Consider the following 20694-nt stretch of genomic DNA (forward strand, 5'->3'; position numbering starts at 1 on the left):
GCAGTGAGTCTGTTCTAAGCTCCAGTGAGGGAGACATCCACCCACTTGGGGCTTCTTCTGTCCAAGGTAAGGAGCACCTGCGAGTCTAACTGCCAGGCTCTGATGAGGGTCTCGTCTCTGTGAGACTAAAAAGTGCCCCAACAATCTGACCGAGGTAATAAAAATTTTTTTTTAAAAAAAAAAAAGATAAGAGAAATGAAATGCTGGCCACAAAAGTCAGGGAAACTAGAAAGCTTAGTACCTGGCAACAAAAAAAAAACAAAACAAAACAAAACAACAAAAAAAAAAGAGCACTGGGTGAGAGACTGTCCTAACAAAAAGAAGAGGAGCCCCCCTCATGACCAAACCCTACACCTGTTTGTGGCTAAAAGTAAAGAGATAGCAGAAGGGGTGCTAACACAGAAGCTGAGTCCTTAAAAGAGACCGGTGGCCTACCTGTTGAAGCAGCTAAAAAGAGACTGTGTTTCATATTCCTCCACTGACCAGTGCAAAGCAAGTTTAAAAGGTTCCTGGACACTGCGGGCCTTTGCAGACTGTGGATTCCAGGTTTTGCTGAATTAAAAAGATAAACAGCCCTTCGTATAAGAAATAAAGAACAACCTTGAATGGCCTTAGATGCTATTGAGACTGCCCTAATGTTGTCCCCAACTTTGAGACTCCTAGATGTGACTGAGAACAAAGGTATTGCCAAAGAGGTTCTTACTCAGAGATTGGGACCCTAGAAAAGACCGGTGGCATACTTGTAAAAATTAGACCTGGTGACTGTAAGATGGCCTGCTTGTCTGCACATAGTGGCTTCTGGTCAAGGACGCAGATAAATTGACTCTGAGACAAAACTTGGCACATGCCCTAAAAGTGTAGTTCAGCCCCCCTGACCGATGGCTGACTAACGCTCTGAAAAACATTATCCAATCGTTCCCCTGACTGATGGACACATTATCAGAGCTTTTTGTTGACTGAACAAGTGACCTTCGCTTCCCCTGCTAACCTGCTGAGTCTTCACCTACTCATCACTGCTCTGACATTCTGGCAGAAGGAACTGATACTGGAAATGATCTGAAGGATCAGATCAGCCTTGGCCTGAAAGTTTGAACTGGTACACGGATGGCAGTAGCCTCATGGTTGAAGGTAAGCGGAAGGCGGGGACAGCAGTGCAGTGGTGGACAAAAAGCAAGTGATCTAGGCCAGCAGCCTCCCTAAAGGGACTTCAGCCCAGAAAGCTGAACTTGTGGTTTTGATACAAGCTCTATAAATGACAAAAAAAAAGTCTACACTGACAGCAGGTATGCTTTTGCCACTGTATGGAACAATATACAGACAAAGAAAGCTGTTGACATCTGCAGAAAAAGACCTAAGATGCTGTGAACAAAAGAAATCAGATGGCAGATCTAACCGCCAAACAGGCATCCCAAAGAGCAATAATCCTGGCAGTCTGAAGACTAAACTGAAAGAAGAAAACTAGTCCTCCCTTGAAAAGACAGACCTGACATCAACTGGAAAATAGACTTTACTGAGAAAAAATATATGTATGAATACCTTCTGGTTTTTGTGAACGTTCTCAAAATGGATAAAAGCTTTTCCCTGTAAAAATGAGACTGCTCACATAGTCATCAAGAAAATTATTAAAGAAAATTTTTCCAAGGTTCAGAGTGCCAAAAGCAATAGTGTCAGATAATGGCCCTGCCTTTGTTGCCCAGGTAAGTCAGGGTGTGGCCAAGTATTTAGAGGTCAAATAAAAATTACATTGTGTGTACAGATCTCAGAGCTCAGGACAGATAAAAAAAATTAGTTTAAAACTCTAAAACAGACCTTGACAAAATTAATCGTGGAGACAGGCACAGACTTGGTGTTCCTTCCCTATGCCCTATTTAAACATACTAGAAATACTCCCTCTTGATTCAGTTTTACTCTTTTTAAGATCCTTTATGAGACTCCTATGCCCATCATAGTCTTAAATGATGTGTTTAAACCTATGTTGTTATAATAATAATCTGTATGCTAAGTTAAAAGGCTTGCAGGTGGTACAGAAAGAAGTCTGGTCACAACTGGCTACAGTGAACGAGCTGGGTACCCCAAGGACATCTCACCAGTTCCAGCCAGAGATCTGATCTACGTGCACCTACATCATGCCCAGACCCTCAAGCCTCGATAAAAGGGCCCCTGCCTAGTTCTGTTTACTAATCCTTCTTATTCTGTTTTTGTTCCCATGTTAAAAATAGAGTAAATGCAGTAATCTCCGCATAGAGATATAGACTTCTAAAATTCTAAGATTAGAATTACTTAGTAAAAGGAGTGGGGAATGAAGGAGGAAAATTACTGGCCACCTGAACTCTTCACCCCAGAGTCCAACCCCTCCCAACTGAAGACCTGAACTCTTCGCCCCAGAGTCCTACCCCTCCTAACTGAGGACTGTTCCAAGAACATTTTTGAGATAAGGGCCTCCTGGAACAACCTCAGAATGTTCCAATAGATCGGGTACATTGCCAAAATATAGGACACGACCCCTTGGTTACGTAAAACCCTTGGCAAAACCCCTCAGTTAAGCAAACTTGTACTTTTCCCTGCCCCACTCCTCCACTTGGCTTTTTCCTATATAAGCCTGTGAAAAATTTGGGTCGTGGTCGATTCTCCTCTACACCATGCCTGGTGTATGAGTTTCGACCCCAGAGCTCTGGTTTATGTGCTTTCTTGTTGTTGCTTTATTAAATCTTACTCTCTACATCTTAAGTTCGGTCTCAGTGTCTTCTTGGGTACGCGGCTGTCCCGAGGCTTGAGTGAGGGTCTGCCCTCCGGGGGTCTTTCAACATATAAAGGCAGACCTATTAAAATTACACCAGACTTCTCACCAGAGACTATGAAAGCCAGAAGATCCTGGACAGGTGTTATACAGACCCTAAGAGAACAGAAATGCCAGGCCAGGCTACTACATCCAGCAAAACTCTCAATTACCATAGATGGAGAAACCAAAGTATTCCATGACAAAACAAAATTCACACAATATCTTTCTACGAATTCAGCCCTTCAAAGGATAATAACAGAAAAAAAAACAATACAAGAATGGTAACTACACCCTAGAAAAAGGAAGAAAGTAATCCTTCAACAAACCTAAAATAAGAAAGCCACAAGAACAGAATGCCAACTTTAACAACAAAAATAACAGGAAGCAACAATTACTTTTCTTTAATAACTCTTAATATCAATGGCCTCAATTCCCCAATAAAAAGACATAGACTAATAGACTGGCTACACAAACAGGACCCAACATTTTGCTGCTTACAGGAAACCCATCTCAGGGAAAAAGACAGACACTACCTCAGAGTGAAAGGCTGGAAAACAATTTTCCAAGCAAATGGTCTGAAGAGACAAGCTGAAGTAGCCATTCTAATATCAAGTAAAATTGACTTCCAACCAAAAGTAATCAAAAAAGACATGGAGGGGCACTTCATACTCATCAAAGGTAAAATCTACCAGGATACTCTCAATCCTGAATATCTATGCTCCAAATGCAAGGGCAGCCACATTCATTAAAGACACTTTAGTAAAGCTCAAAGCACACATTGCACCTCACAAAATAATAGTGGGAGACTTCAACACCCCCCTCTCATCAATGGACAGATCCTGGAAAGAGAAACTAAACAGAGACACATGGAAACTAACAGAAGTTATGAAACAAATGGATTTAACAGGTATCTACAGAAAATGTTATCCTAAAACAAAAGGATATACCTTCCTCTCAGCACCTCATGGTACCTCCTCCTGCAAAATTAACCATATAATCAGTCACAAAACAGGCCTCAACAGACAATAAAATATTGAAATTATCCCATGCATCTGAACAGATCACCACAGACTAAGGCTGATCTTCAATAACAGCATAAATAATAGAAAGCCAACATTCACATGGAAACTGAACAACACTCTACTCAATAATATCTTGGTCAAGGAAGAAATAAATAAAGAAATTAAAAACTTTTTAGAGTTTAATGAAAATGAAGCCACAACATACCCAAACTTATGGTACACAATGAAGGCAGTCCTAAGAGGAAAACTCATAGCCCTGAGTGCCTCCAAAAAGAACCTAGAGCACACTAGCAGCCTGACAGCACACCTAGAAGCTCTAGAAAAAAAGGAAGCAAATTTACCCAAGAGGAGTAGACGACAGGAAATAATCAAACTTAGTGCTAAAATCAACCAAGTGGAAACAAACAGAACTATTCAAAGAGTCAACTAAACCAGGCGCTGGTTCTTTCACGAAATCAACAAGACAGATAAACCCTTAGCCAGACTAATTAGAGGGCATATGGACAGTATCCTAATTAACAAAATCAGAAAGGAAAAAGGAGACATAACAACAGAACCTAAGGAAATCCAAAACATCATCAGATCCTACTATAAAAGGCTATACTCAACAAAACTGGAAAACCTGGATGAAATTGAAAATTTCCTAGACAGATATCAGGTACCAAAGTTAAATCAGGATCAGATTAATGACCTAAACAGTCCCATTTTCACTAAAGAAATAGAAGCAGTCATTAATAGTCTACCAACCAAAAGAAGGCCAGGACCAGATGGGTTCTGGCAGAGTTCTATCAGACCTTCAAAGAAGACCTAATTCCAATTCTCCTTAAACTATTCCACAAAATAAAAACAGAAGGTACTCTACCCAATGCATTCTATGAAGCCACAATTACTCTGATACCTAAACCACACAAAGATACAACAAAGAAAGAGAACATCAGACCAGTTTCCCTTATGCATATCGTTGCAAAAATACTCAATGAAATCCTCGCAAACAGAATCCAAGAACACATCAAAAAGATCATACATCATAACCAAGTAGGCTTCATCCCAGGGATGCAGGGATGGTTTAATATATGGAAATCCATCAACATATTCCACTACATAATCAAACTCAAAGACAAAAATCACATGATTATCTCGTTAGATGCTGAGAAAGCATTTGAGAAAATCCAACACCCATTCATGATAAAAGTCATGGAAAGATCAGGAATTCAAGGCCCTTACCTAAACATAATAAAAGCAATATACAGAAAACCAGTAGCAAACATCAAACTAAAAGGAAAGAAACTGGAAGCAATCCCACTAAAATCATGGACTAGAAAAGGCTGCCCACTTTCTCCCTACCTATTCAATATAGTACTTGAAGTCCTAGTCAGAGCAATTAGACAACAAATGGAGATCTAGGGGATACAAATTGGAAAGAAGTCAAAATATCACTATTTGTAGATGATATGATAGTATATATAAGTTACCCCTAAAATTCCACCAGAGAACGCCTAAACCTGATAAACAGCTTCAGTGCAGTAGTTGGATATAAATTTAACTCAAACAAATCAATGGCCTTTCTCTACACAAAGGATAAACAGGCTGTGAAAGAAATTATGGAACAAACACTCTTCACAATAGTCACAAATAATATAAAATACCTTGGTGTGACTCTAACTAAGGAAGTGAAAGACTAATTTGCAAATTCATCTGGAATAACAAAAAACCTAGTATAGCAAAAACTATTCTCAACAATAAAAGAAGCTCTGGTGGAATCATCATGCCTGACCTCAAGCTGGACTATAGAGCAATTGTCATTAAAACTGCATGTTACTGGTACAACAACAGACAGGTAGATCAATGGAATAGAATTGAAGATCCAGAAATGAACCCACACACCTATGGTCACTTGACCTTTGAAAAGGGAGCTAAAACCATCCAGTGGAAAAAAGAAAGCATTTTCAACAAATGGTGCTGGCACAACTGGTGGTTATCATGTAGAAGAATGCGAATTGATCTATTCTTATCTCCTTGTACAAAGCTCAAGTCTAAGTGGATCAAAGAACTCCACATAAACCTAGAGACACTGAAATTTACAGAGGATAAAGTGGGGGAAAGCCTTGAAAATATGGGTACAGGGGGAAAATTCCTGAAGAGAACAGCAATGGCTTGTATTGTAAGATCAAGAATCTACAAATGGGACCTCATAAAATTGCAAAGCTTCTGTAGGGCTAAAGATACTGTCAATAAGACAAAAAGGCCACCAACAGAGTGGGAAAGGTTTTTTTTTTTTTTTTTTTTTTTTTTTACCAATCCTAAATCTGATTTGGGACTAATATCCAATATTTACAAAGAGCTCAAGAAGCTTGACTCCAGAAATTCAAATAACCCCATTAAAAATGGGGTACAGAGCTAAACAAAGAATTCTCAACTGAGGAATACTGAAAGGCTGAGAACCACCTGAAAAATGTTCAACAGTCTTAATCATCAAGGAAATGCAAATCATACAACCCTGAGATTCCACCTCACACCAGTCAGAATGGCCAAGATAAAAAAATTCAGGTGACAGCAGTTGCTGGCGAGGATGTGGAGAAAGAGAAACACTCCTCCAGTGTATGTGGGATTGCAAGCTTGTACAACCACTCTGGAAATCAATCTGGCGGTTCCTTGGAAAATTGGACATAGTACTACCGGAAGATCCAGTAATACCTCTTCTGGGCATATACCCAGAAGATGTTCCAACTGGTAATAAGAACACCATGTTCATAGCAGCCTTATTTATAATAGCCAGAAGCTGAAAAGTACCCAGATGTCTGTCAACAGATGAATGGCTACAGAAATCGTGGTACATTTACACAATGAAGTACTACTCAGCTATTAAAAACAATGAATTTATGAAATTCTTAGGCAAATGGATGGATCTGGAGGATATCATCCCAAGTGAGGTAACCCAATCACAAAAGAACTCAACTTGTTATGCACTCACCGATTAGGTGGATATTAGCCCAGAAACTTAGACTACCCAAGATACAATTTGTAAAACACAAGCAAAGCAAGAAAAAAGAAGACCAATACGAGGAAACTTTGTTTCTTCTTAGGATGGGTAACAAAATACCCATGGAGGGAGTTACAGAGACAAAGTCTGGAGCTGAGACAGAAGGAAGTACCATCCAGAGATTGCCCCACCGGCAGATCCATCCCACAAACAACCACCAAACCCAGACACTACTGCATATGCCAACAAGATTTTGCTGACAGGACCCTGATACAGCTATCTCTTGTGATGCTATGCTAGTGCCTAGCAAATACAGAAGTGGATGCTCACAGTCATCTATTGGATGGAACACAGGGCCCCCAAAGGAGGAGCTAGAGAAAGTACTCAAGGAGCTGAAGGGTTCTGCAACCCTATAGGTGGAACAACAATATGAACTAGCCAGTTCCCCCAGAGCTTGAGTTTCTTGCTCCATATGTAGCAGAAGATGGCCTAATCAGTCATCATTGGGAAGAGAGACCCCTTGGTCTTACAAACTTTATATGCCCCAGTACAGGGGAATGCCAGGGCCAAGAAGTGGGAGTGGGTGGGTAGGGGAGTAGGGAGGGTGGAAGGTATAGGAGACCTTCCGGATAGCATCTGAAATGTAAATGAAGAAAATATCTAATTAAAAAATTTCTACTCAAAAAAAAAAAAAAAAGGAAAAATATTTCAAGTCCAACTTGAGCACATTCGCAATCTGAGAATGTAGTTCAATGGTTGGGCATTTACCTAGTACACTCAAAGTCCTAGATCAACCCTTATGTCCTGAAACAACAACAACAGAAAAAGCAAACTCAGTGAATGAATAAATTTAAGATTCTACCTGATCAAAATATTCTACCTGATTAGAAATGTTTATTCTATGAAGAATGTATAACTATGTGACATGTAACAAATTATGGGATACCCATAGGGAAGTCCGGGTAGACCATATGGAGCTGTTTTCTGCCACCATTTGCTGAGGAAGGGAGGTCTCCTGCCAGCAGCACAGTGAATGACTTTGGAAGCAAATCCTCCTCTGAACAAGATGACTAGGCGCTGAGATCTTAGGTGGAAGCACACAAGTTCAATTAAGCCTCTCCAAGTCTTGACCCTTGGAGATAATACCTATTGATTGTTTTTCTAATCTCTCATTCTTTCTTTTAATTTTTCACATTTATCTATCTGTGTATTGTGTGAGGAGAGAGTAAGGCACATGCCACAGTATATGGAAGCCAGCTAACAACTTGCTTCTCTCTTTTCACCATATGGATCCTGAGGAGCAAGCTCAGGTCATCAGGTTTAGCAACAGGTTCCTCTATCAATGGAAAAATCTTGCCAGTCCCCAAGTGATTCCATTAGACTACTGTGTTTAGGGATTGTGTGTTGAGTAGCTATAGAGAGTGAGGTGCACAGACGGCTTGCTTTTGCACTCTCCTGCAGATGTCCCCTTTCCCCCTAGCAAATCTTCCTGTTGCTCTCTTCCACAGCAAGCACGATATGGCTTGCTTCTGTGGTTTGCCCCTCAGAAGTCCTCCTTCCCCCTCCCCCCTTGCAGAAAACTTGGGGTTCATTCCACCTCCCTAGCTGCTCCAAGAAGACTGAATCTCTGCGTGGCTAAAGACTGTCTTGTGACTCTGTCCCTGTGTCAGCCTGTGCAATTTTACAGAAAGCTTTGACAGAGTTCACAAGGGACTAAGTCACTGGTTGCAATGACACCAGCTGACCCAGACAACAGACAAATGCTGTGAAACAATAGCTGCATATCATCGCCAATATCTACAGCAGATGTTCATTTTATAAGGTTTCTTTCAACCTATACTTTCTGTTCCCAGCACTTATTATCATAACATACATATACACATACTTTACTCTGGATCCAGGGACATGAAAAAGTACATAATTTAAGATTACAGCTATGCATTACCTTAGGTTGTAAAACCTAATTATATGGGAAATTCAAGGTAAATAAAATTGTTTTTTTTTTCATTGTTCCCTTAAAGGCAGGTTAATCAAACATACTGAGCACACAGAAGGCAGGAAGGCAAGGAGAGGAGCAAGCAGCCCCTCTTATGGTGAGTCAGGCACACCTGGCGGTTGTCAGATAACTGTGGGGCAGAGCCTAGACAAATGCTAACAATTAGGCTAGCTTGGAATTCACAGAGATACTCCTCTTTTTGCTTCCTGGGTGCTGGGATGAAAGCTGTGTGCCACCATGCCTGGCCTGACCTCATCTGTACTTCTTTGGGTGTACATCAGTACCCTCAGGAGCCAAAGAGGTTGAAAGAGGTTGGATCTCCCAGAGCTGGAGATATAGGCAACTGTGAGAGTCCCCCTCAGACAAAGGAAGGTGAGCTATCAAGAAGATTCTCAGAGATAAGTGGCAAAGACTCTCTGAGACCAGACCAGCCTTCTGGGAGAAGCAGAATCCAGCAGAAATGCCTGAAAGAGATTTAGACCAGAGTCACTTGGAAAGGACACTCTGGAGCAGTTGACCTCTTACCCTTTTCCCTTCATTTCCTGTTCTCCAATTATAAATGAACTAATTACATTAGATTATGAGATAATGCTCCCTTTAGTGGAATGCACATAGCTATCACCCATGTCAGAATGGAAGCTAAGTAAACACCCTGCCTTTGTGTACTTGCTGGTTGGTTTGGGTTGCATCAAGTCCTTTTCACAAAGAGAAATACCCTTGCCAGGGTTTTATCATGTTGTTTGGGTGTTTCTTTGTACAAAAGCAAGAATATTCTTTTCTAACACCTGGCATGAGAGAGACCTTAGGTTCCATCTCCAGTAAAAGGAGGTAGAGTGGAGCTAAAACCTTACTCTTAGAACTAGATGTATACTAGCTGGATCTCATAGTAATGTACAGAGATAGTGGAAGAAAGGAAATACTGGAGGACAGCAGAACAGAGTTGGGGGCTGTGGTCCTTGGCAAGTATGCAGTACCCTTACATGCATGTATACAAAACACCTGTGTACAGAAAATAAAAATAAATCTTTAAAGAATACAAAACAGAGCCAGCATGGTGGTACACACCTTTAATCTCAGGGATTAGGAGGCAGGGGCAGATGAATCCCTGTGAATTAAAGACCAGCTGGTCTAAAAAGTGAGTGCCAGGACAGCCAGAACAGTTACACACACACACACACACACACACACACACACACACACCCAACCCCTAAAAGAAAAAAAAAAGATACAAAATAGAAAAAAATAAATCCCTAACTAAGACTGTGGAAGTGAACATGAGGGAGATGAAAGAGCAAGGGAGCGAGAGCGAGGGAGAGAGAGAGAGAGAGAGAGAGAGAGAGAGAGAGAGAGAGAGAGGGAGAGAGAGGGAGGAGAGAGAGAGAGAGAGAGAGAGAGAGAGAGAGAGAGAGAGAGAGAGAGATTGAGAGAGAGAGGTATTGAGAGGAATTAAGGTTTTGTAGTGACTCCTGCCAGATTGCCAGCAGTTGTTGCTTTGTACCATCAGTTCAAATATAAAACCAGTTTAAAAGACAAAACATTTTGTAATATCATTAAAATGATTTGTTTTTGTTTTTAATCATTCTGGCTATGTAGCTCTGGCTGGTCTAAAGCTTGTTTCAGCTTTAGAAATACTGGGATTTTACTGGTTCAACATCACATCTTGCTATGAAAATGATTTTTTAACCTAAGGACCACTAAAAATGGCTTTAGAAATTTCCAGGGGTCAAGGCACCACATTAACAATCCCTGGTTGAGATGGAAACCAGCAGAGTGTTACCACAGTTATAATCCCATCACATGAGGTAGGTGGGAGAGGATCATGAATTAAGGGCACTTTCTTCTATATTGGGAGTTTGAGGCCAACCTATGTCAGACCTTATCTTAAGGGAAAAACCCCAAAAAAACAAAAAACTACAAATTCAAGTGCCAAGAGAAGAGAGATTGTTAGATTTCTGGAAATAGGATTTTATTTTGAGATAGGGTCTCACCACAGAGGAGGAGGGGCTGCACTTCTATCCTAAAGTCTGGGTCTCCTAAATACTGTGATTACAAGGTGAAAGCAACATACCCAGCACGGCATGGGTATAAGATAGGGTTTTAAGTGAACTTTAGAGGATTATCACCGATTGGAAGAAGCCTGGAGGTAAAAGGACCTGTTCTCTTTTGGAAAGGTAATTAAATAACAAAGGCGTGTGTTTGCTTGCTTGCTTTTCTTTTGTGTTTCTGTATGAGGAGGTGATATATAACTGTCACCTGCTTTTGTCAACACCGTCCTTTCAAAGGGGGAGTTTAAATATCAAGAGATAATTAGGTCTTTGAATTTGTCTGAATGTAAAAATAAGAGGCAGGTATGGTGGTTTACTGGGGAGGCTGAGGCAGGAAGATTGCTAGTTCAATTACAGCCTGGCTGTAAAAGCCAGGCCTTCACATACAAATAAAACAGAGAGACACCCCCTCCAGTATGACTTGGATAACAATACTTTCCAAATTTGGGTACTGCACCGCTTTGAGCTCAGGGAACTGCGTTTGCCTCATTGACATATACTGGACGATCAATTACTTTGTCAATTGATTGCAAGGGCTTTGCGATTCTCGAAGGATGGCTCCCTGCGCTTGCCGTAACCTGGACTGGACCATTGCATCCTGCGGGTGTGTGAGTGCAAGAGGCTGAGAGAGCGGAGCGGAGGGTGTGTGTCCCGCAAAGCCCAGAGCTCCGGAGGACGACAGCCTCCCCGAGCCAGCTACCTGCCCGTCCTCCTCCCTTGACCTCGTCGCGCCTGGCCGCAGCGGCATTGTTTGCAAGGCTCCCTCGGGAGCAGGTAAGTGGCAGCGCCTTGCTCCGGGCACCCCCCGTGGCCCTGGGGCGGTGGCGGTGGCCGGCCGGGGAGGCGGCCTCGGCGCACAGTAATGGCAGCGCTGTGAGCCGGGGAACGCGAGCTGACAGCCGCCGCCGCCGCCCACCCTCCGAGCCGGGGGCTTCGTCCTTCACGCCTGCGGGTTGCCTCCCTCCCCGGGCCCCTGCCCTCGCCCTGCTTCTGCAGAAGGTAACCCCATTGAAAGCTGGGGAGCCGGGCTGTGGGTGCAGGGAAACTTCCCTTCCCGGCGAATGGTGGCGGGGATGGGGCGACCTGGCGGAGGGGAGCGGGCTGAGAGCTGGAGGCCTGGCAAGATGGTGTCCTGTGAGTGACCTCGGCTCCCCAGACTGCTGACCCTTAAGTCAGGCAACCCCTGGACCAGATCCTGGGCCTCCCGGATCCACTGTCGTCTGCTCCTCCCTCGGCCTCATTTTCCTCCTTAGGAGGGAAGGTGAGAGTGTGCTCTCCTGCTTACATTTACGTGCGCACACGGAGACCAGAGTCTCTGTAGAATGGGGTAGCATCAATCTCATACACCCTAGCCACGAGTATTTTCACTTTTGATTCCGCAGACAGTGAAGATTGATAGCTTTGGGGAGGAGTATTCTACGTGCATGCTACATACACCTCTTGCCTCAACACTTATGGGCTGGTGAAATAAGAGCCTCAGATTCTCTCCAGCACTTGTTTACATACTAGAGTCTAAACCCTTCCCTACCATTACGTGGTGCGTGCAAGTAGAAGATCTTTTGAATTTGCATTTGTTATTATAAGTTATCCTCGTCCTCCTAGGTTACTATTATTGGAGGATGGCAGTAGCCTCTAAGTTTCAATTTGAAGATAACTAAGTTGCAGTTGTTGCTCAGTGCTACAACACTTGGACTAGCATGCAAGAAACTCTGAGTTCAACTTATCACCTGCAAAAAAAAAATTGGTGTGTGTGTGTTTATTGCTTATTGACTTCAATAGAAAGTATTCTTGCCCTAGAACTTACTTCAAACCCACATTCATAACACAATATGGGAGATGACTTTATTTCTCTTATCTCATGTGTCATTCTAAGACACAAAAGTGATCTAAGTAGCTTAACTTTGGTTCTTTTGCCCATATACAGTGCTTGGAAGTCCCTTTCCAACGAGTTGCAAATAAATTAACAGTAGTGTACAGTTTTAGAGTTATTACCCCTCCCATGCTATTTGTGATTTGTGGGAAGGTTTGGTGGGGTTTTTTTGTTGTTGTTGTTGTTGTTTTTTTGGGGGGCTGCTTGCTTGTTTTGTTATTTGAGACAGGGTCTTTATTATGCAACCCTGGCTGTAATGGGATTCATTTTGTACTCCAGGGTGGCTTCAAACTCCAAGACATCCATCTGCCTCTGCCTCCCTAGAACTGGGATTTGAAACATGTAGCATCACCCCCAACTCTTTACTAGTTTCGCTGTATAATGCTGATTGGTTTGGTATTCACTGTGTATCTCACATTCTTGGGAGTCCTACCTCACTAGGTGCTCGGGTTATAGATGGGTACCATCAGGTCCTGCTTTCTTTAATTTTTTGTATTTTATCAATATTTCATTTGTTAGTGTCTTTTAGTTTTTCATCATGCACAACTGAGCATTGAATGTGAAATCTCTGCTTTCTTTTCTTTTCCTTCCTTCCTTCCTTCCTCCTTTCTTTCCTTTTTTTGGTTTTGGTTTTAGTTTTCAAGACAGTGCTTCTCTGTGTAACAACCCTGGCTATCCTGGAACCCACTCTATAGACTAGACTGACCGGGAACTTAGAGATACGACTACCTCTGCCTCCTGAGTACTGAGAAAGGTGGGTGCTAGTATTAAAGGCACTGTCTGACTAAATCTCTGCTAAGCTTCAATTCTGGCTGAGACGGAGAGACATAGATAAACACGTAGAATAGTGCTCTGTAGAAAATAAGGAATTCTAATGGTTGGGAAAAATTGTTTCGGGTGCTATGATTTAAAAAGGTCTCTCTCAGATGGCCTTTGACATATTTGAAGAGGCCAGAGTGAACAGGTCTGGATGTTCCGAAGAACTCTCTGGAAGAAATGCAAATGAAAAGCCCCAGGTTGGGAGTCCAGCTCACTGGGAGCAACTCCGCAAGGGAAAACCCTGTGAGAGAGGCTCGGGCCAGAGTTGGGTTTTAGAATTTGAAAGCAGATAGTAATGGCTTGATTTACATTCTGTAGTTATCAAAGACACTGCCCCTGGGGTCAGGGTTGTGGCCTTGGAACTGTAAGGGACGAAGTAACAAGGTTTCCAGATGTGTTGAAGGCACTTGTTGAACGTGATATGGTTTGAAGAGTGAATTGTTGGAGGTGGGCATCTCGAGTTTTAGGGTTCATCGGGAGGATGATGGTACCGTGTACAGGGCTGAGGTCAGTTTATATAGGATTGAGTTGAATTAGGTGACTTGAATCGACTCAGTTCAAGTGTTAGATTTAATGCCAAGGTGGAGGAGTCATTCAGTCTGCTCCTCAATTTGAAGTGTTTTTCAAGCATCAGCTCTGGTCCGGACAACTGGGATAGTGAAAACTTAGACAAATCTGTGCCTTCATGAAAAGTTTGGAGAGAAACATGGATTGAGGTTTTATCAGTCTTGTTAATTGGTGGACCATTTCCAAAGATACGTTTTTAACTAGGTGTATAGAAATGGTAGCACACCTTACTTGGACACTTTGTTAGTATTTTAAAAGTTACAGATAGGGATAAGGGCACCTAAAGGGGAAATGCGGAAACCTACAGGGAACAGCAACTTTTCTGATCTGATCTTTGCCCTCTTCGAGTGTGTGCTTAGCTAACTCAGGCTGTCACATGTGGCCAGGCTGGCCTTACTCTTGGGTATTTCTTGCATCAGCCCCTTTCCTGAAAGTACAGGGATTATTGGTGTGTGTACGTTGTGGGCTCAGATACATGCTCTTTGAAGAACATTTTTTTTTTTTTTTTCAAGAAACTTGTGCTTTTCCCCTTGCCTGCCATTTCTTCATGTGTGCCAGGAAATATTTGGTCGTGATTTAAAGGGACATCTTCTTTTACATGTACTATCAGTTACAGTAAGTTCATCACAGGATCAAGCCCTGGCTGGAACTTAGTACTATCAAGACTTAACGGTAAAGTAAAATTGAAGGAAATTCATTTTAATTGCTTCAGAGGCTTAAGTAGAAGGACAAATCGAGGACCTGCCCAGGGTACAGGATAAATTCCAGGTCAGTTGCAATTTAGCATACCTTGTTTTAAAATTTAAAAAAAAAAAAGCCTGGCAGTGGTGGCACATGCCTTTAACCTCAGGGCTTGGGAAGGCAGAGGCAGGCAGATCTCTTGAGTTCAAGGCCAGCTTGGTTTACTAAATGAGTTCAATGACAGCCAGAACTACCCAGAGAAACTGTCTCAAGGGGAAAAAAAAACAAAAACAGCTGGGCAGGGGTGGCACATGCCTTTAATTCCAGCATTTGGGAGGTAAAGGCAGGCAGATTTCTGAGTCAGAGGCCAGCCTGGTCTACAGAGTGAGTTCCAGGACAGCCAGGGCTATACAGAGAAATCCTGCCTCGAAAAAACAAAAAAACAAAAATCAACAAAACAAACAAAAATTGTAAGTAAATAAACAATAAGAAGGGGCAGGGATATATCTTACTACTAAAGTGGCATGAGGTCTGGGGTTCTATTCCCTATTCCCAAGTACTGCACAAAAGCAAAGAAGATAAGAGCAGCAATTTGGAATGTTGGAAGTTGGGAGTTAATTTAGTGTACACTTAACCTAGGCCTGTTTATTAGGCAGTTACAAGAGATTAGTGCTTGAGGTGTATGGCTGATTTTTATTTGTCTTGAGTTTTTCTTTTCTTCTTTCCCTCCTTCCCATCTTTTTTCTTTTCTTTCTTTTTTCTTTGTCTTTTTTCTTTTTTTGGTATTTTTGAGACAGGGTTTCTCTGTGTAGCCCTGGCTGACCTGGAACTCACTCTGTAGTCCAGGCTGGCCTCGAACTCAGAAATCCACCTGCCTCTGCCTCCCAAGTGCTGGGATTAAAGGCATGCGCCACCACCACTGCCTGCCTTGACTTGACTTCTCTTCTCTTCTCTTCTTTCTCTCTTTCTCTCCTTCTCTCCTCTCTCTCTCTCTTTGTTTGTTTGTTTGTTTGTTTTTCAGGCAAGATCTCATTCACTGTCTAGTCCTGGCTGGCATGGAACTCTTAAGGAGCTACCTGCTTCAGTCTGCCTAGTTCTAGGATTAAAGGCTGTGTGCCACCGCCCTCAGGCCTGAATTCATTCTCATTAAGTAACTTATTCAGAGTGATCTATGTTGATTTAAATCTTAGTAAAATATCACGTTAAACTGAAGAAATTAGCATAATCTTGTGTTTTGAAACATCCAGGCTGGAGATGTGGTTGGTAGCCTGTTTGAGTTGGTTCACTAAGACTGCTAGGCAGGCCTTGCCTATAATCCCAGCACAGGGGAGATAGAGACCAGATAGAAATTCAACGATCTGAGCTCATGAGACCTTACCTCAAAATAGAAAACAAAAAGCTTTAGGTACATTTGATGCCACTCCTTTTGTTTTTTTGTTGTTGGGGTTTTTTTGTTTGTTTGTTTGTTTTGTTTTGTTTTTCGAGACAGGGTTTCTCTGTGTAGCCGTGGCTGTCCTAGAACTCACTCTGTAGACCAGGCTGGCCTCGAACTAGAGATCTGCCTGCCTCCCAAGTGCTGGGATTAAAGGCATACGCCACCACTCCCGGCTGATGCCACTCCTTTATATTAAACTTTTAATTGGAACAGACTTATTGGGATATTAGAACGTTGAGTCTTAGGACAGTTACCACTGCTGAGATTTGTGGAGGGTTTTTTTGTTTGTTTGTTTGTTTGTTTTGTTGTTGTTGTTGAGACACAGTGTCTCCACATAGCCCTGGCTGTCCTGGAATTCACTATAAAGACTCAGAGATCTAATTGCCTCTTCCCATCAAGTCCTTAAATGAGAGGAGAGTTCCACAGTGCCTGCCTAAGATTCTTAAGTTTTCTTTGGTGTTTTGAAACTTGGCTTCTTCTAGCATAACCTGATCTGGACTTACTATGGGATGGACAGTAAGTAAGTAACCTTGAACTCTCCTCCTGCTTCCACTTCTGAAGTAGGGTTTCTGAGTGCTCTGGCACACTTTGTTTCTATGTGTGTTTTGCTCTCTTGGAATGTCGTTTACTACTTTGAATTCTCTCTGCTGAAGAATTTAGAGGGGAGACAAGTTTTCTTAAATTGTTTTAAACTTTGTTTCTTTTTTAATTTGAGATCTGGTGTTGCTGGGCAGCCCAGGCTAGCCTAGAATTCATTGTGTATCCTTTCCTAGCCTTTACATTCTTACTCCTCCTGTTCTCAGCCTCTGGAGTGGCTGGGTTGCAGCTGTGTGCAAACAGATACTTGCAAAGTTGTAATAATTTGAACTCTCAGGTAGTTGTCTTAGATATTTCTGGAAAAAAATTGGTCTTTTTTTTTTTTTTTTTTTTGAGGCTGCTCTTTGTATCCTCTCCCTTTCCATGATGGTGTGTAGTTAAGACTGGCCTCAAAAATATTTAATAAGTGCCATGACATATGATTTTATGACCAGTGGCCAGGCAGGTACTCTTACCAACTAAGCTTCATCTCACGCTCAGGATGGTTCTTGACCTAGAACGAGTCCCGTGGACTGCTTTGCTTTTAAAGCTTTATTTATTTATTTATTTATTTATTTATTTATTATATGTAAGTACACTGTGGTCGTATATCTTCAGACACTCCGGAAGAGGGCATCAGATCTTGTTACAGATGGTTGTGAGCCATCCCGTGGACTTCTTCTGGTTACTGCTATTATCTTTGTCTCTTTTTGTTTTATACAGGAGATTAAAGAGTCAATTTCTAGTCCAGAGCAACAATCTTTGAGAAAGTAGTACTTTTTGAAGCATTAGACACCAGTGACAAGACATTAAATGTGTTATCTTATGCTTAAAACTCTAAAATGTGCAGGTGTTAACGTCCAATTTGAAGGTTTCAATTAACCAAAGGATTTTCTTTTATAGACTTCATCATTTAGTGTTAACCATTGTTATTCATTAAATTATAGCCTCATTAACATGTCAGAATTTTTTTTTTTTTTGGTTTTTGGTTTTTCGAGACAGGGTTTCTCTGTGTAGCCTTGGCTGTCCTGACACTCACTTTGTAGACCAGGCTGGCCTCGAACTCAGAAATCCGCCTGCCTCTGCCTCCCAAGTGCTGGGATTAAAGGCGTGCGCCACCACGCCCGGCCAGAATTTTTTCATAAAAATAGGTTGACAGCTTATCATTTTTTATTTTTCTAATCTGCTATAAGCTTAAGCTTAGTTACATCTGCAACATCCTTTGGCAGTCTAGAACACACTAATTATTTAATAAGTATCTATTAACTCAGTAAAGTCTTTGTTCTAATGTAAGCTTTTTTTTTTTTTTTTTTTTTTTTAATCTGGGTATGTGGTGGTGGGGAGTGCTTGATAAGGCTTGAATCTCTGAATGGACTAGCAGCTTACACCTCGTTATTTTTACATTTATAAGTTGCATTTCAAGGAAGGAAGTGTTCAACTTAACATATTTGTAAATTTTGTTTGAAAGTATTGTAGGCTTCTAATATTTAAAAAATTTTGGAATAATTTTAGACAAACAGAACACTTGGAAAAATAAGAGGCTCCAATGTTCTCATTAACCATCATTTTCTATTACCCGACAACTTACCTGACCCAGGTCCAACAATTGGTGTGATGTTCTACACTAGGGAGCTACGACAGGAGAATAACTTCAAGTTCAAATGACTGTTCCCAGGCTACATAACTAGACTCTTTTTCTCTCTCTTTCCCCTGTTCCTTCCTCTCTAACCCCCTTCCATCCCCCCAGAGGAAGTTAGGACTGGGGATATTACCCAGTGGTAGAATATTTTCTACCTGTATTAATTTTTGGATTTGTTTTCCCAGCACTGTAAAGACCAGGAGTTAACATTGGTACAATTCTAGTATATAAGCATCCATTTGAATTTTCAGTTTTCTGCTTATTTCAAATTACTCTTATTTCAAGATTCCATCCAAGATCAAGCATTATGTTTAGTTGAGTCTTCTCAGTGAGAATTTTTCCTTTTTGACCTTAAAGCTTGTATGTGATAAATGCAGCCAGTTATTTTGTAGAATGTCTTCCAATTTGAGGTTGAGTGTTTTCTCTTTCCATAGAGGAAAAAGGTCTAGTTCTCAGTGTGCCTGCTGAGCTAGAGAGTCTCAGGCAGTGTCAGCCACTCAACCTTGGAGGCTGGGAACTGGTTTGAGGCCCTGCTCCTTTTTGTTTGATTTACTTGTTTTTACTTTATGTGTATGAATGTTTTGTCTTTATGCATGAATGTGTACCACATGCATGCCTGTTGGATCCCCTGGAACTAAATTTACAGATGGTCATGAGCCATCCTCTGGATGCTGGGAATTGAACTCATGTCCTTTACAATAGCAACATGTATCCTCAATTGCTGAACCATATTTCCAGACCCAGTAAAATTTAAAATGGAAAATATAGCATAAACTAAGAAAAAGTTAGAAGGCATACTGATTTCAGGAGTAGTATTTTTAAAAGAGGAATGAGAGGTTAGGAAAATAAGATTTCAGAAAAGACCAGAGACCACCTGAGCTCTGTACAGTACATTTGATATGGACTTGTAAACGATGTCTTTTGTATTTTATGCTTTTAGATGGAGAGAATGCAGAATCAGCTAGGTGGGGTTACACTGGCGGGGACGGGGTGGGGGTGGGGGGGTTACAGTGGGTCTGGCTGACTATGGAAAGTATTGCTTATAAATCACCACTTAGCTCATTTCTGAGATGAGGGCTTTTTTTTTTTTCTTTTTTTCTTTTTTTTTTTTTTAACAACTGCATTTGCTTATGTGTATTCACGTGTGTATATGTGTCAGACTGCCTTTGTGGAGGCAGTAACAAGGACACCTTGAGTCACTTCTTTCCATCACATGGCCATCTAGGGATTGAACTCACACTGTTGTCGGGCTTGGAGACAAGTCTCTTTGCCCTCTGACCCAACTCACCAGTTCAAAATCTGCTTCTTACGTCTCATGTCTAATAGAGCCTTTCTTGGCCATGCTAAGATTCTCTCTGTTGTCCTGGAAATAGGGGAGAGAGAGGGAGAGGGAGAGATCCTCTGTTTCTTTCTCTCAGATGGAGTTTTACTCAAGAGCCCCTGTCTGGGATTCACTATGTAGAGCAGATTGAGCTGAAACTCTTGGCAGTCCACCTCCCTCTACCTACCTCCCAAGTTAGTTAAGACCTCAGGCATGCACAATGGTCTCCAGTTCTGTAAGTGGCAAATGGAGAGAGCTGTGAAAACATAAGACCACAGTGGAAGCCAGATATCAGTAGATTCAACTTTTGTTTGCTACTATATGTAAATGTTAGGCTCTTTATCTTTTTTGTAGACAATCTTGGATTGACTTCAGCAGGGCCACCTTGCCAAGTGTGTTACTGCCAACAGATTTACATGCTCAGCCAAGTCTGGTTGTTTATTTTTATTTTTTAGTATTTATTTGTTCTTTAACATAATACATATACATTTTTTAAAGAAGAAGTGAGAAAGAATTCCCTAGTGTGAAGAGTATGGGGCTCAGAGGAATTATTTTTGGTGTTTGAAGACATGGACTCACCGAGGCTAGGCTGTCCTCAATCACACCATAGCTAAGGATGGTCTTGAATTCCTAAAACTTCTGCCTCCACCTTCCAAATGCCAAGATTGCAAGCAGACTCACCAAGTCAGAATTTTATCCTTTAAAATGGAGAGAATAATAGTATCCAAGTAAAGCTTATATGAAGAATTAAGAGATAATATACATATATATGCATGCATATGTGTGTATATATGTATATACACATGCATACACGTTTGTATGTATATAGTAACAGTTTCTGAAGTAGATGTAGTTGATGAGGTTGTTACTATCACAGTTAATGATTCTATATTGTAAACTGTTAAGCTGCTAAGTGTCCCTCTGGTTGAAAATTGGTATCTGTGTATCAGTGTGTGTCTGTTGC

At 41.5% G+C, this 20694-nt stretch overlaps 1 protein-coding gene across 5 annotated transcripts in view; it reads left to right on the forward strand.

Moving 5' to 3' along the window:
- Window positions 1–11435: 11435 nt before the first annotated feature.
- The window catches only part of Cul2 (cullin 2), a 52370-nt gene continuing 43111 nt past the window's right edge, over window positions 11436–20694 (forward strand). Inside the window, exons 1-2 of one of the 5 annotated variants that reach the window (XM_029472190.1) lie at window positions 11436–11596; window positions 13329–13446. The gene's annotated coding sequence lies outside the window, so the exon portion shown is untranslated. Of the gene's footprint in view, window positions 11597–11662; window positions 11822–11874; window positions 12084–13328; window positions 13447–20694 lie in introns of those variants that run through there. The other 4 variants (XM_029472189.1, XM_021150184.3, XM_021150183.3 and 1 more) reach the window with 4 other exon arrangements.

This window comes from Mus caroli, unplaced genomic scaffold (genome assembly GCF_978045245.1).
Source record: "Mus caroli unplaced genomic scaffold, Mus_caroli_1 scaffold_19, whole genome shotgun sequence".
Classification (NCBI taxonomy): Eukaryota; Metazoa; Chordata; class Mammalia; order Rodentia; family Muridae; genus Mus; species Mus caroli.